The following is a 13,026-nucleotide window of genomic DNA, read 5'->3' as shown; positions in this document are numbered from 1 at the left end:
TGCAGCATATTATGTCTGAGTACACATTCCCCTGGGAGATGTAATTCCTATATATTTAAATTACATTTCTATAACTTGAAAAATTCATAAACCCATTTAACCTCACAGGTTCTAGATAAAAGTTGTGACTCTGGCCAGGCACGGTGGCTCACACCAGTAATCCCAGCACTTTGGGAGGCCAAGGCCGGTGGATCACGAAGTCAGGAGTTCAAGACCAGCCTGGCCAACATGTGAAACCCTGTCTCTACTAAAAATACAAAAATTAGCCGCCTGTAATCCCAGCTACTTGGGAGGCCGAGGCAGGAGAACTGCTTGAGCCAGGCAGTGGGGGCCAGGGGTTGCAGTGAGCCGAGATCGCGCCACTGCACTCCAGCCTAGGCAACAGAGCAAGACACCATCTCAAACGAACAACAAAGAAACTGATTACAGGTGTGCAACATCATGCCTCCTACCACATATGATCTTTTAACAGTAAACATTATAGTTCTCAGAACATCTGATTGTTCCAAGACATATTCTTCAGGTAAGACCTAAGCTGCACTGCTGTGAAGACAAAAATTACACTAATACATTACTAGAGTCAATGAACAGGCATTAATCTCTCTTGTGACAGGGCCGGGCGCAGTGGCTCACGCCCGTAATCCCTGCACTTTGGGAGGCCGAGGCAGGCGGATCATGAGGTCAAGAGATCAAGACCATCCTGGCTAACATGGTGAAACCCCGTCTCTACTAAAATACAAAAATTAGCTGGGCATGATGGCGTGCGCCTGTAGTCCCAGCTACTTGGGAGGCTGAGGCAGGAGAATTGCTTGAACCCAGGAGGCAGAGGTTGCAGTAAGCCGAGACTGTGCCACTGTACTCCACCCTAGCACCTGGCAACAGAGCAAGACTCTGTCTCAAAAAAAAAAAATACAAAAATACAAGAATTAGCTGGGTGTGGTGGTGGGGGCCTGTAATCCCAGCTATTCAGGAGACTGAGGCAGAGAACTGCTTGAACCTGGGAGGCAGAGGTGGCAGTGAGCTGAGATCACGCCGCTGAACTCCACCTGAGTGGCAAAGCGAGACTCTGTCTCCAAAAAAAAAAAAGGATGGACTGTGCTACATAATTCCCCTTTTATGAGCAATATCCATCTTGCAGGTGATCACTCAGCCTAAAATACTGACTGCCAGTTTTCACCTATGAAAGTCACCCATTTGGCTGGGCATAGTGGTTCACACCTGTAATCCCAGCACTTTGGGATGACGGGGCAGGAGAATCACTTGAGCTCAGGATTTTGAGACCAGCCTGGGCAACACAGTAAGACCGCACCTCTACAAAAAGTTAGCCTGGCATGGTGGCACGCATCTGTAGTCCTAACTACTCTGAAGATTGAGACAGAAGGTTCACTTGAGCACAGGGTTTGAGGTTACAGTAAGCTACGATCGTACAAATGCACTCCAACCTGGGCAACAGAGTAAGACCCTGTCTCTCATAAAAAAAAATAATAAATTTATTTATTTATTCATTTATTTATTTATTCTTGAGATGAAGTCTCACTGTTGCCAGGCTGGAGTGCAGTGGTGCGATCTCGGCTTACTGCAACCTCCGCCTCCTAGGTTCAAGCAATTCTCCTGCCTCAGCCTGCCAAGTAGCTGGGACCATAGGCATGCGCCACCACACCCAGCTAATTTTTGTATGTTTAGTAGAGATGGGGTTTCACCATGTTGGCCAGTATGGTCTCAATCGCTTGACCTCACGACCCACCCGCCTTGGCCTCCCAAAGTGCTGGAATTACAAGCGTGAGCCACCATGCCCAGCCATAAAAAAATTTTTAAGTCACTGTTACTACTGAGATTCACATACGACTTTTTTTTTTTTAAAGGAGACAAGGTCTTGCTAAGTTGCCCAGGCTGACCTCAAATTCCTGGGCTCAAGCAATTCTGCCATCTCAGACTCCCAAGTAGCTAGGACTACAGATGTACAACATCGTGCCTGGCTACCACATATGATCTTTTAACGGTAAACGTTATAGTTCTCAGAACATCTGATTGTTCCAAGACATATTCTTCAGATAAGCCCTAAGCTGCACTGCTGCTGTGAAACCTCCACTACCCTTTAATGCTCCACACCTGAGGGGAAATCAGAGCTGCTCTTCACAAACATCATAAATAATAATCTATTCCATGCATATGTGGGACCTACTGACTGTCAAGCACTGGTGGAAACAAGAAGGAACAAGATAAGGCTCCTGCTGTCATTCCTCTCTAGTGAGAGAAATAAGTTACACAAAACCACTGAGAAAAATATCATCCAATACCAGTGACAGATTCAATCCAATCAGTGACCAGTGATAGATCAGTGATAGATCCAACTGAAAAATCCAGTGATAGAAATATCCAATCAGTGATAGATCCAAACAAGGATGTGATAGAAAACAACTACCAGGTGATTTTAGATTTGAAGGTGACACAAGGACTCAGAAAGGTGAAACTGAAGTCAAGAACTAAACCCTAGAAGACAAGTAAAGATCAGAGGGAAGACCAGTGCAAAGACTCTGACACAGAAAGAAGTTTGTATTGGTCAAAGACAAGAGAAAAGCTCAGTGTGGTTACAGTAAAATACAGCAGGTGGAGAGCAGTACCGAATAAGATCAAACAGCCAAGGATCAGCTCATGCACGGGTTTGTAAGATGAAACAAGAAGTTGAGAATTTCTTCCAAGTGAAGATGAAGGCACTAAGAGGGTTTTAGACATGGGAGTAACATGATCTGACTGACATTTTCAAAAGTTCATCCTACTTGTCACATAGAGATGTAATAACAGGTAATCCAATCCTTTCACTAAAAACAACAACAACAACAAAAAAAAAAAACACATACACACACACACAACTTAATAGAATGCCAAGAAAAGATTGTATTTGCCGAAAGGTGTTTTTAGTTTTATTTTTAAGCACTGTCCTGAATGATTTCCCAGGTGTATCAGTGTCTTCAGTCTGCCAATTCTAATAGCTACTACAATCAGCACATTTCAGAACTTCCTCTTTAGACCCTATATGTTAATATAATTTTTACTGTGCTGACAAATTTGACAATTAGAAAGTCAAAGAATACTAAAGAAACTGGAGTTTGAACTGCTGCTATTTAAATATTAAGACATCTCCTTTACTAAACATATCAATACTTAATGAAAGCACAGTTCATGAAACAAGACAGCTGACATTACTATCTTGAGAGTTAAAAAGCATCTCTAGCCTGTAAATTCTACCTTGAGTTCCCAAAGAAAGCATGTATGAGGCATATGCAAAAAATAAATATAACCAACAAAAGTGAGATATACAATAATAATAATATATCTACTCTTAGGTTTCCACAAATTCAAGATTGATGTTTTTAAAACAAAAGAAATAATTAACTCTCTGAGAAATAATACTTCTGAGTTTGCTCTCAAATTATAGAACAAATTATTTCTGGACTTAATACCATATTCTTTCAAGCACAAAATTTATTTTGTGGATAATTTTCCTCTGCGGAAGCAATATGAAGAAGCTATCTAGTGAATGCAAAATTTTTATTCCATGGTAAACTGCTAAAATTATGCCCTCAAAACTATGACATGTTCTTACTTGAAGATCTCTTTAACTGAAATTCTAAACTCTGTGAAGACTCATGCTCTACTCTCTTCCATTTAAAATTCTGCAAAATAGGTCACCTAAAGATTATCTTTATTTTTAAACCACTTATTATTATATATAGTTCTAAAAATATTGGCCAAAACCTTGAGTTGTTGGCATTTCACCTTTCCCCACTTTTACTATAGTAAGATTTAAAGGAAATGACTGAAATTGGTACTGTAAAATATGACTAGGAGCATATTCTCAAAAGTTTAATCTACAGTTCAGACCATAGAACAGATGTCAAAGAGAAAGCTCTTCTGCATCTATTCATGGGTTTCAACAAAATAGCTGTTACAGGACTCCATTCTCAAAGCAAAACAGAAAATTAAAGAAACCACTAATTTGGACAATTTCTCTGGGAAGTCCTAAGTTTTACTCTGAAGCTATGAATGTAAAATTTTACATACAGCAAGCTTATTAAATCCTATTAGGCTCAAACATAAACATTCCACCACCATGAAGAACATAAATAGCAAGTTTAATAATTACATAAAATATATTCAGGGCAATTGCTGCAACACTCACTTTATATATCACAGGCATTCAGAAGAACTGGAACATGCATCCTCATCGCCCGTGTGTGGACAAATATCCACAAAGAACCACAGCTAAGACTAAAGCTGCTTGTTATTTGAAGGCATCAACAGAGGCTTCTGGAAATTTTAATTGTGGTTTCTTAAAACAAGTTTTAAGTAGCATATGATGCAGAGATCTAACAAAGACCCTTCCTAACCCAAGGCCATATGCAAGTCAAGAAACTCACCTGTGTTATACTCCTTCAGCTGCAAGTTCTTTACAGGCATACCATCAGGAGTCCGAAAAGCGTTAAGAATCTGTAAAAATATGGCATTTACACTAATGATACAAATCATAATCAAACACTGAATGTTACATTTTTCCCTAAAGGTTTTCATCATACATCATTTAAAGCCATGATTATTGTGTAAAAGGAAAGTTAACGATAAACACTTAAGGCATTCAAAAAATGTTTAATGAGGCCGGGCACAGTGGCTCATGCCTGTAATCCCAGCACTTTGGGAGGCCAAGGCAGGCAGATCACCTGAGGTCAGGAGTTTGAGACCAGCCTGACCAACATGGAGAAACCCTGTCTCTACTAAAAATACAAAATTAGCCGGACGTGGTGGCGCATGCCTGTAATCCCAGCTACTCAGAAGGCTCAGGAGAATCACTTGAACCCAGGAGGCGGAGGTTGTGGTGAACCGAGATCACACCATTGCGCACTCCAGCCTGGGCAACAAGAGCAAAACTCCGTCTCAACAAAAGGAAAAAAGAATGAGTAAAACGTAATTATTCAAAAATTGGCGGAATGCAGTGGCTCATACCTATAATTCCAGCACTTCAGAAGGCCAAGGTGGGAGGATCGCTTAAAGCCACATGTTTAAGATAAGCCTGGACAACATAGTGAGACCCTACTCTTAAAAAAAAATTTTTTTTTTTTTTTTCTTAATTATCCGGGAGAGGCCAGGTGCAGCAGCTCACACCTGTACTCCCAACACTTTGAGGGGCCAAGGAGGGTGGATCACCTGAGGTCAGGAGTTCAGGACCAGCCTGCCCAATATGGTGAAACCCCATCTCTACTAAAAATACAAAAATTAGCCAGGTGTGGTGGTGCACCTGTAATCCCAGCTACTTGTGAAGCTGAGGTGGGAGAACTGCTGGGAGGCAAAGGCTTCAGTGAGCAAGATCGCGCCACTGCACTACAGCCTAGGTAACAGAGCGAGACCCCATCTCCAAAAATAATAATAATAATTACCCAGGTGACCAGGCACAGTGGCTCACACCTGTAATCCCAGCACTTTGGGAAGCCAAGGCAAGTGGATCACCTGAGGTCAGGAGTTTGAGACCAGCCTGGCTAACATGGAGAAACCCCATTTCTACTAAAAATACAAAAATTAGGATGGGTACAGTGGCTCACGCCTGTAATCTCAACACTTCGGGAGGCCAAGGCAGGTGGATCACCTGAGGTCGAGAGTTTGAGACCTGCCTAACCAACGTGGAGAAACCCTGTCTCTACTAAAAATACAAAATTAGCTGGGCATGGTGGCGCATGACAGTAATCTCAGCTACTCGGGAGGCTGAGGCAGAAGAATCACTTGAACCTGGAAGCCAGAGGTTGTGGCGAGCCTAGATCATGCCATTGCACTCCAGCCTCGGCAACAAGAGCAAAACTCCAACTCAAAAAAAAAAATTAGCTGCGTATAGTGGCACATGCCTGTAATCCCAGCTACTTGGAAGGCTGAGGCAGGAGAATCACTTGGAAGTAGAACGCTGGAGCTGCAGTGAGCTGAGATCATGCCACTATACTCCAGCCTGGGCAACAGAGCGAGACGCTGCCTTTAAAAGATTTTTTAAAAATTAAAAAAAAAAAAAAAAAAAAAAAAAAAAAAGGCCGGGCACACAGTGGCTCATGCCTGTAATCCCAGACTTTGGGAGGCTAAGGCGGGCGGATCACGAGATCAGGAGATCAAGACTATCCTGGGCTAACTTGGTGAAACCCCATCTCTACTAAAAATACAAAATTAGCCGGGCGTGGTGGTGCGTGCCTGTAGTCCCAACTACTCAGGAGGCTGAGGCAGGAGAATTGCTTGAACCCAGAAGGTGGAGGTTGCAGTGAGCCGAGATCGCACCACTGCACTCCAAGCCTGGGCGACAGAGTGAGACTCAGCCTCAAAAAAAAATAAATAAATAAATAAATTTTTTTTTGACCAAGAGTGGTGGCTGACACCTATAGTCCCAGTTACTCGGGAGGAGGGTTTGAGCCCAGGAGTTTGAGGCTGTAGTGAGCCTTGATTGGGCCAATGCACTCCAGTCTGGAGTATCCTGTCTCTTTTTTTTTTTCCCTCAGGTATATAAAAAAAGCAAAAGAACATAACCTTCTCAGGTATATAAGAAAAGCAGAACATAACCTTAAAGGGCTCAAGCTCTCTGTACTCATATTGTGTACATTCCAAGCTCTCCTGCTTACTTGCTATGTAACCTTTTAGTGTCCAGTTTCTCATGTGTTAAACATAAAATGATGTACTGGGTTCATTACAGTCCAGGGCCACAGCACTTCCTCAGCACAGGCAGTTTGTTTCCCTATATTCAACTGTTCTCTCACTGCATTCAGGCCTGGACTCAAATGCCTCTTCCTCAGTAATGCCTCCCTAACTACACAATATAAAAATTAGCCCCATAAGCATGCACGCCTGTAGTCCCAGCTACTCAGGAGGCTGAGGTGAGCCATGACTGCACCACTGCGCTCCAGCCTGGGCAACAAAGTGAGACTCTGCCTCAACAAAATTTAAAAATGGGCTGTGGGCAGTGGCTCATGTCTAGAATCACAGCACTTTGGGAGGTGGATCACCTGAGGTCAGGAGTTTGAGACCAGCCTGACCAATATGGTGAAACCCTGTTTTTATCTAAAATACAAAAATTAGCCAGGCGTGGTGGCGTGTGCCTATAATCCCAGCTACTTGGGAGGCTGAGGCAGAATAATTGCTTGAACTCGGGAGGCAGAGGTTGTACTGAGCCGAGATCGTGCCACTAGACTCCAGCCGAGGTGACAGAGCAAGATTCCATCTCAAACAAACAAACAAACAAAGATGATGATAAAAATAAAACAGCCCCAATTCCAGTGACACTCTAAGCCTGTACTTTAGCTTTAGTTTTCTTTTTTGAGACCAGGTCTTGCTCTGTTGCCCAGATTGGAGTGCAGTGGTACAATCTTGGTTCACTAAAACCTCCGCCTCCTGGGTTCAAGCAATTCTCCTGCCTCAGCATCCTGAGTAGCTGGGATTACAGGCACATGCCACCACACCCAGCTTATTTTTTTTCTATTTTTAATAGAGACGAGGTTTCACCATGTTGGCTAGGCTGGTCTCAAACTCCTGACCTCAAGTGATCCGCCTGCTTTAGTCTCCCAAAGTGCTAAGATTACAGGTGTAAGCCACCATGCCCAGCCTATACTTTAGTTTTCTTCAGAGCACTTATTCACTGACGAAAATTATGTAATCTGTTTTTTGTTTGCTTTTTCTTTATCCATAGAGGCAGTGACTTTATAATATACACTGCTACATCACCCAGTATCTAGAACAATGCCTGGCATACAGTAATGCTTAATATTTAGAGTGAACAGATTATATATATGATAATTAAATGAACTAATGCTTATAAGTATCACACAATGCCTGGCACAGAGTAGAAATGTCGTAAGTTCGGCCCTAATTTAGTCAGCCAATCCTTTGATATTGGACAGTTAGGCAGTTTCTAGTTTTTACTATTGTAAATAAACTGCATCTTTATGTATGCATTCCAGAAATAATATGTTCTAAAGGATGTGATTGTGTCTAAAGAGAGCAATCATTTGTCATAATAATTTTTAACCTCACCTCAGTGAGTACATGCATAAATGGCAAAATCTGAATAAACTTTATGAATTATAACAGAGTCAATTTCCTGGTTTAGATACTATACCATAGTTATGCAAAATATTAACATTGAGGGAGGATGGGAGAAAAATACACAAGCCTTCTCAGCGCATTTCTTTGCATCTTGTGAACCTACAATTTTTCAAACTAAAAGGTTTTTAAATTTTTAACTGACATAGAGAAACAGGAAAGAACACATGCCTTACCTCTTCTTTTGTGGCATTTTCAGGCACCCCGCTTAATCGAATAAGCCTGCTGGGTTTCTCCTCACTTGGGCCGGTCCTATAATCTTGATCCTTAAATTCAGAATGAAAATTATTTCACAAGTAAATATACTTTACTGTTAAAAACACAATCAACATGAAATTTAACTACTCAGGATCAAAAACGATAATGACATATCATGTGAAGATATGAAAAATTACAATTGTCTCTATTGTTCTGAGTGCCAGAATGTGACTTCAAATCATTAGAATACAAATATGCTAAGACCAAGGCTCACTGAAATGAAAGAATCTTGAAAGTAAAGCAAAACATGACCAGAGACAACACTGAATATGACTTAAATAACCAGAAAGCCACACGAACATAGTCTCTAAACTATAATTTTCTCAGTCTGGCCAACATGGTGAAACCCTGTCTCTAGTAGAAACACAAAAATTAGCCGGTCGTGCTCCGCGTGCCTGTGGTCCCAGCTACTCTGGAAGCTGTGAAGGAAAAATCACTTGAACCTGGGAGGCAGGGGTTTCAGAGAGCCAAAATTGTGCCTCTGCACTCCAGCCTGGGAGACAGAGCAAGAACCCCAGTCTCCAAAGAAAAAACCAAAACTTCCCTGGTCTCAGAATGGGGTGTGGGCTAGCAGCACTTCATAGTTCTGGTGAGAGAAGATAACTACATAATGTAATTTTTTTAAATGTCCCTGAATGATGGTGACAGGATAGGAAAATCTTCATGTAGCAAAAGCTTCATTAGGTTTTCCCTAATGATTTATCAACTGGGTTTGTGAAACAAATGAAACAACTTCCTGCCTTTGTAAGTCAGAGGAAAGTTTCAGGGAGGTGTCTTACGTCGTACTCCACACTACAGAAGTTTCTGGCAGTGATATAGGTTACAAAGCTACAGTAAGCAAAACAATGTGGTACTGACATAAACCAATGGAATAGAATAGAGTACAGATCTTCTGTAGTTCACCAGAATGATAATTGGGTGTTTTAGAAACATGTGAGATGTGTCATTCTCAAACCTTGTTATGACATCAGCACTACCCATCTAACCTGAAGAAAAGAAAAAGAAAAAAAAAAAAAAAAAACAGATATAAACTCTCACAAATATGATGTACTGATTTTTGACAAAAGGTACCAGTCATTGGGGAAAGGACAGTCAACAAATGCTACTGGGAAAACTAGATAGTTACACGCAAAAGTGAAGTTGGACTTTTCTTTTATATTATACACAAAAATTAACTCAAAATAGATTAAAGAAGAGGAGCTAAAAACAGTAATGCCCTTAGAAGAAAACATAAGAGAAAGATCTTCATGATGCTGAATTTAGCAAGGACTGAAAAGTAGAGGCAACAAAAGAAGAAAATTGATAAACTGGAATTCATAAAAATTAAAAACTTTTGGCCAGGCGTGGTGGCTCACGCCTTAATCCCAGCACTTTGGGAAGCCAAGGCAGGCAGACTGCTTGAGCTCAGGAGTTTGAGACCAGCCTGGGCAACGTGGCGAGATCAATACAAAAAAAAATTAGCTGAGCGTGGTTGTGTGTGTCTGTAGTCTCAGCTACTTGGAAGGCTGAGGCAGGAGGATTGCTTGAGTCTGGGAGTCGTGGAGGCTGCAGAAGTGAGCCAAGACTGCAGCACTGTACTCCAACCCTGGGTGACTGAGGGAGACTCTGTCTTAAAAAAGAAAAAAAAAGTTAAAATTGTTGTGCACAGCACACAATAAAGAGAGTGAAATGATAACCAACAGAATTGGAGAAACTATTTGCAAATCATATATCTAATAAGGGATTAATATCCAGAATATGTAAAGAATTCCTACAACTCAACAGTAACAACAAAGTAACAATAAACAATTCAAAATTAGAAAAGGACTTGAATAAACATTTCTCTAAAGAAGAAATGCAGGCTTGGTGGAGTGGCTCATGCCTGTAATCCCACCACTTTGTGAAGCTGAAGTGGATGGATCACTTGAGCTCAGGAGTTCAAGACCAGCCTAGGTAACATGGCGAAACCCCATCTCTACAAAAAATATGAATATTAGCCAGGCATGGAGGCATGTGCCTGCAGTCGCAGCTACTAGGAAGACTGAGGTGGGAGGATCACTTGGGACCAGAGGAATGAGGCTGCAGTGAGCTGGGATCGTGCCACTGCCCTCCAGTCTCGGCAACAGAGCAAGACCCTGTCTCAAAAAAAAAAAAAAAAAAAAAAAAAATTCAAACGATGACAAAAAAGAAGATATACAAATGGCCAATCAGCGTATGAAAAACTGCTCAACATCAATATTCCTTAGAAAATGCAACTCAAAATCACAATGAGATACCAATTCCTACCCATTAAAATGAATTTTATTAAAAAACAAAGAAAAGGAAAATAGCAAGTGTGGGTGAGCAAATGGAGAAACTGGCACTCTTGAGCATTACTGATGAAAATGTAAAATGGAGCAGCCACTTTGGAAAATCGTTGGGTGGTTCCTCAAAAAGTTGAGCATAGATTTACTGTATGTCCCAGCAATTCCTCTTCTAGGTATATATCCAAAGAATTAAAGTGGGATTCCAACAGATATCTGTATAGCCATGTTCATAACAGCATTATTTACAATAGTTAAAAGGTGAGAACAGCCCAAATGTTCATTGACGGATGAATAAACAAAATGTGGATATCCATAAAATACAGTATTATTCAGCTTGAAAAAAGAATAAAATTCTGACACATGCTATGACATGGATGAACCTTAAAAACATTACACTTCATTAAATACAAAAAGACACATATAGTAAGATTTCACTTATATGAAGCAGTTAGGACAGGCAAACTCATAGAAAGAAAGTAGAAGAGAGGTTGCCAGGGGCAGAGGGAAGGGGAAAATGGGAGTTATTTAATGGATAGAGAGTTTCTATGTAGAATGATGAAAAAGTTCTGGAAATGGATAGTGATGGTTGCACAACACTGTGAATGCATTTAATGTCACTCAACAGTACACTTAAAAATGGTTAAAATGGGCCGGGTATTTTGGCTCACCCCTGTAATCCCAGCACTTTGGGAGGCCAAGGCGGGTGGATCACTTGAGGTCAGGAGTTTGAGATCAGCCTGGCCAACATGGTGAAACCCTGTCTCTTCTAAAAATACAAAAATTAGCCGGTGTGGTGGCGCATGCCTGTAGTCCCAGCTACTCAGGAAGCTGAGGCAGGAAAATTGCTTAAACCCGGGAAGCAGAGGTTGCAGTGAGCAGAGATTGTGCCATTGCACTGCAGTCTGAGTCACAGAGACTCCGTCTCAAAAAAAAAAAAAAAAAAAAAAAAAAAAAAAATCACCAAATAACTTTTGTTTGTTTTGAGACAGAGTCTTGCTCTGTTGCCCAGGCTGCAGTGCAGTAACACAATCCTGGCCCATTGCAACCTCCGCCTCCCGGGTTCAAACAATTGTTCCTCAGCTTCCCGAGTAGCTGGCATTACCGGTGTGCACCACCACGCCCCGCTAATTTTTGTATTTTTAGTAGAGATGAAGTTTCACCACGTTGGCAAGGCTGGTCTCGAACTCCTGACCTCAAGTGATCTGCCTGTCTTGGCCTCCCAAAGTGCTGGGATTACAGGCATGAGCCACCGCACCCAGTCACCAAATAATTTTAAAAGTATGAGAACAGGCTTGCCTGCCACCATGTAAGACATGCCTTTGCTCCTCCTTGACCTTCTGCCATGATTATGAGGCCTCCCCAGCCATGTGGAACTTATATTCATTGGAAGAGACCTGCAAGGCTACCCTTGGCAGCTGGCAAGACTCCATTTTGATCATAGTGCAAAGAGAGCTCAGACTGAACCAGAAATTAGCCACAGTTTCACTGAGTCCTCAACCACTTAATTTACTGCCAGAGCTCTACTGTTGTGAAGAGAGAAGCAGCTTTGAGAGAAATGCTTTTAAACTGAAATAACCATGGCGTTCGAACAAAATAACATTGGTATTCTTATGTGACTCTTTTAGACTAAGTTAATGGTAGCAGAACTACTTTTTTTTGAGACAGAGTCTTGCTTTGTCACCCAGGCTGGAGTTCAGTGGCACGATCTCGGCTCACTGCAACCTCTGCCTCCCAGGTTCAAGTGATTCTCCTGCCTCAGTGTCCCAAGTAGCTGGGATTACAGGCATGCGCCACCACGCCTAGCTAATTTTTTTTTAGTAAAGATGGGGCTTTACCATGTTGGCCAGGCTGGTCTTGAACTCCTGGCCTCATGATCCACCTGCCTTGGCTTCCCAAAGTGCTGGGATAACAGGTGTGAACCACCGTGCCCTGCTGAACTACTTTTAAGTGTGTATACCGATGGCTGTAATCCTAATATACTTACACGTTGCAAATTCTTTTCAGATTAAGTTGGTCATCCTAGAACAGGAGGTCAAGATTTAGCCTTAAGAGAACTTGTTTTTTAGCCCCACTACTAGTCTTATTGCTGATGCCGGCAAACCATCTTACATTTAGGCCAACGGTTATACGTAGGATCAGGTAAGAAGATCACTGCATCTGCTCAGTAAGTGCATCACCATTGGGAAAAAATTTTTTTAAAAAAAGGACCTGGGGGACACAGCCAATGAGGAAAAAGACTGGCACTAGAGACCCTAAATGGGCTCTGAATGGAGAAACCCAGGTATAGCATAGGGCTGTGGTGAGATGTGGGACTGGTTAAAAGGATTAAGTGAACGTCTGTATACAGGAGTTAACACCCCTATCTTGG

The 13,026-nt window shown here is 41.7% G+C and overlaps 1 protein-coding gene and 1 non-coding gene across 2 annotated transcripts in view; one reads left to right on the top strand and one right to left on the bottom strand.

The window, feature by feature from the left end:
• Positions 1-13,026, bottom strand: part of LOC135268154 (uncharacterized) — a 64,968-nt gene that overhangs the window by 48,661 nt on the left and 3,281 nt on the right. The window lies entirely within an intron of this gene.
• On the top strand, positions 9,261-9,360 carry LOC135273304 (small nucleolar RNA U13). Its single transcript, XR_010341089.1, has one exon. It is a non-coding gene; the product is annotated as a small nucleolar RNA U13 (small nucleolar RNA).

The sequence above is a fragment of the Aotus nancymaae genome, unplaced genomic scaffold, assembly GCF_030222135.1.
Source record: "Aotus nancymaae isolate 86718 unplaced genomic scaffold, 86718_ANA_hifiasm-v0.15.2.pri h1tg000914c, whole genome shotgun sequence".
Classification (NCBI taxonomy): Eukaryota; Metazoa; Chordata; class Mammalia; order Primates; family Aotidae; genus Aotus; species Aotus nancymaae.
Note: the sequence above shows the minus strand (reverse complement) of the source record. Positions and strands in the feature narration are given on the sequence as shown.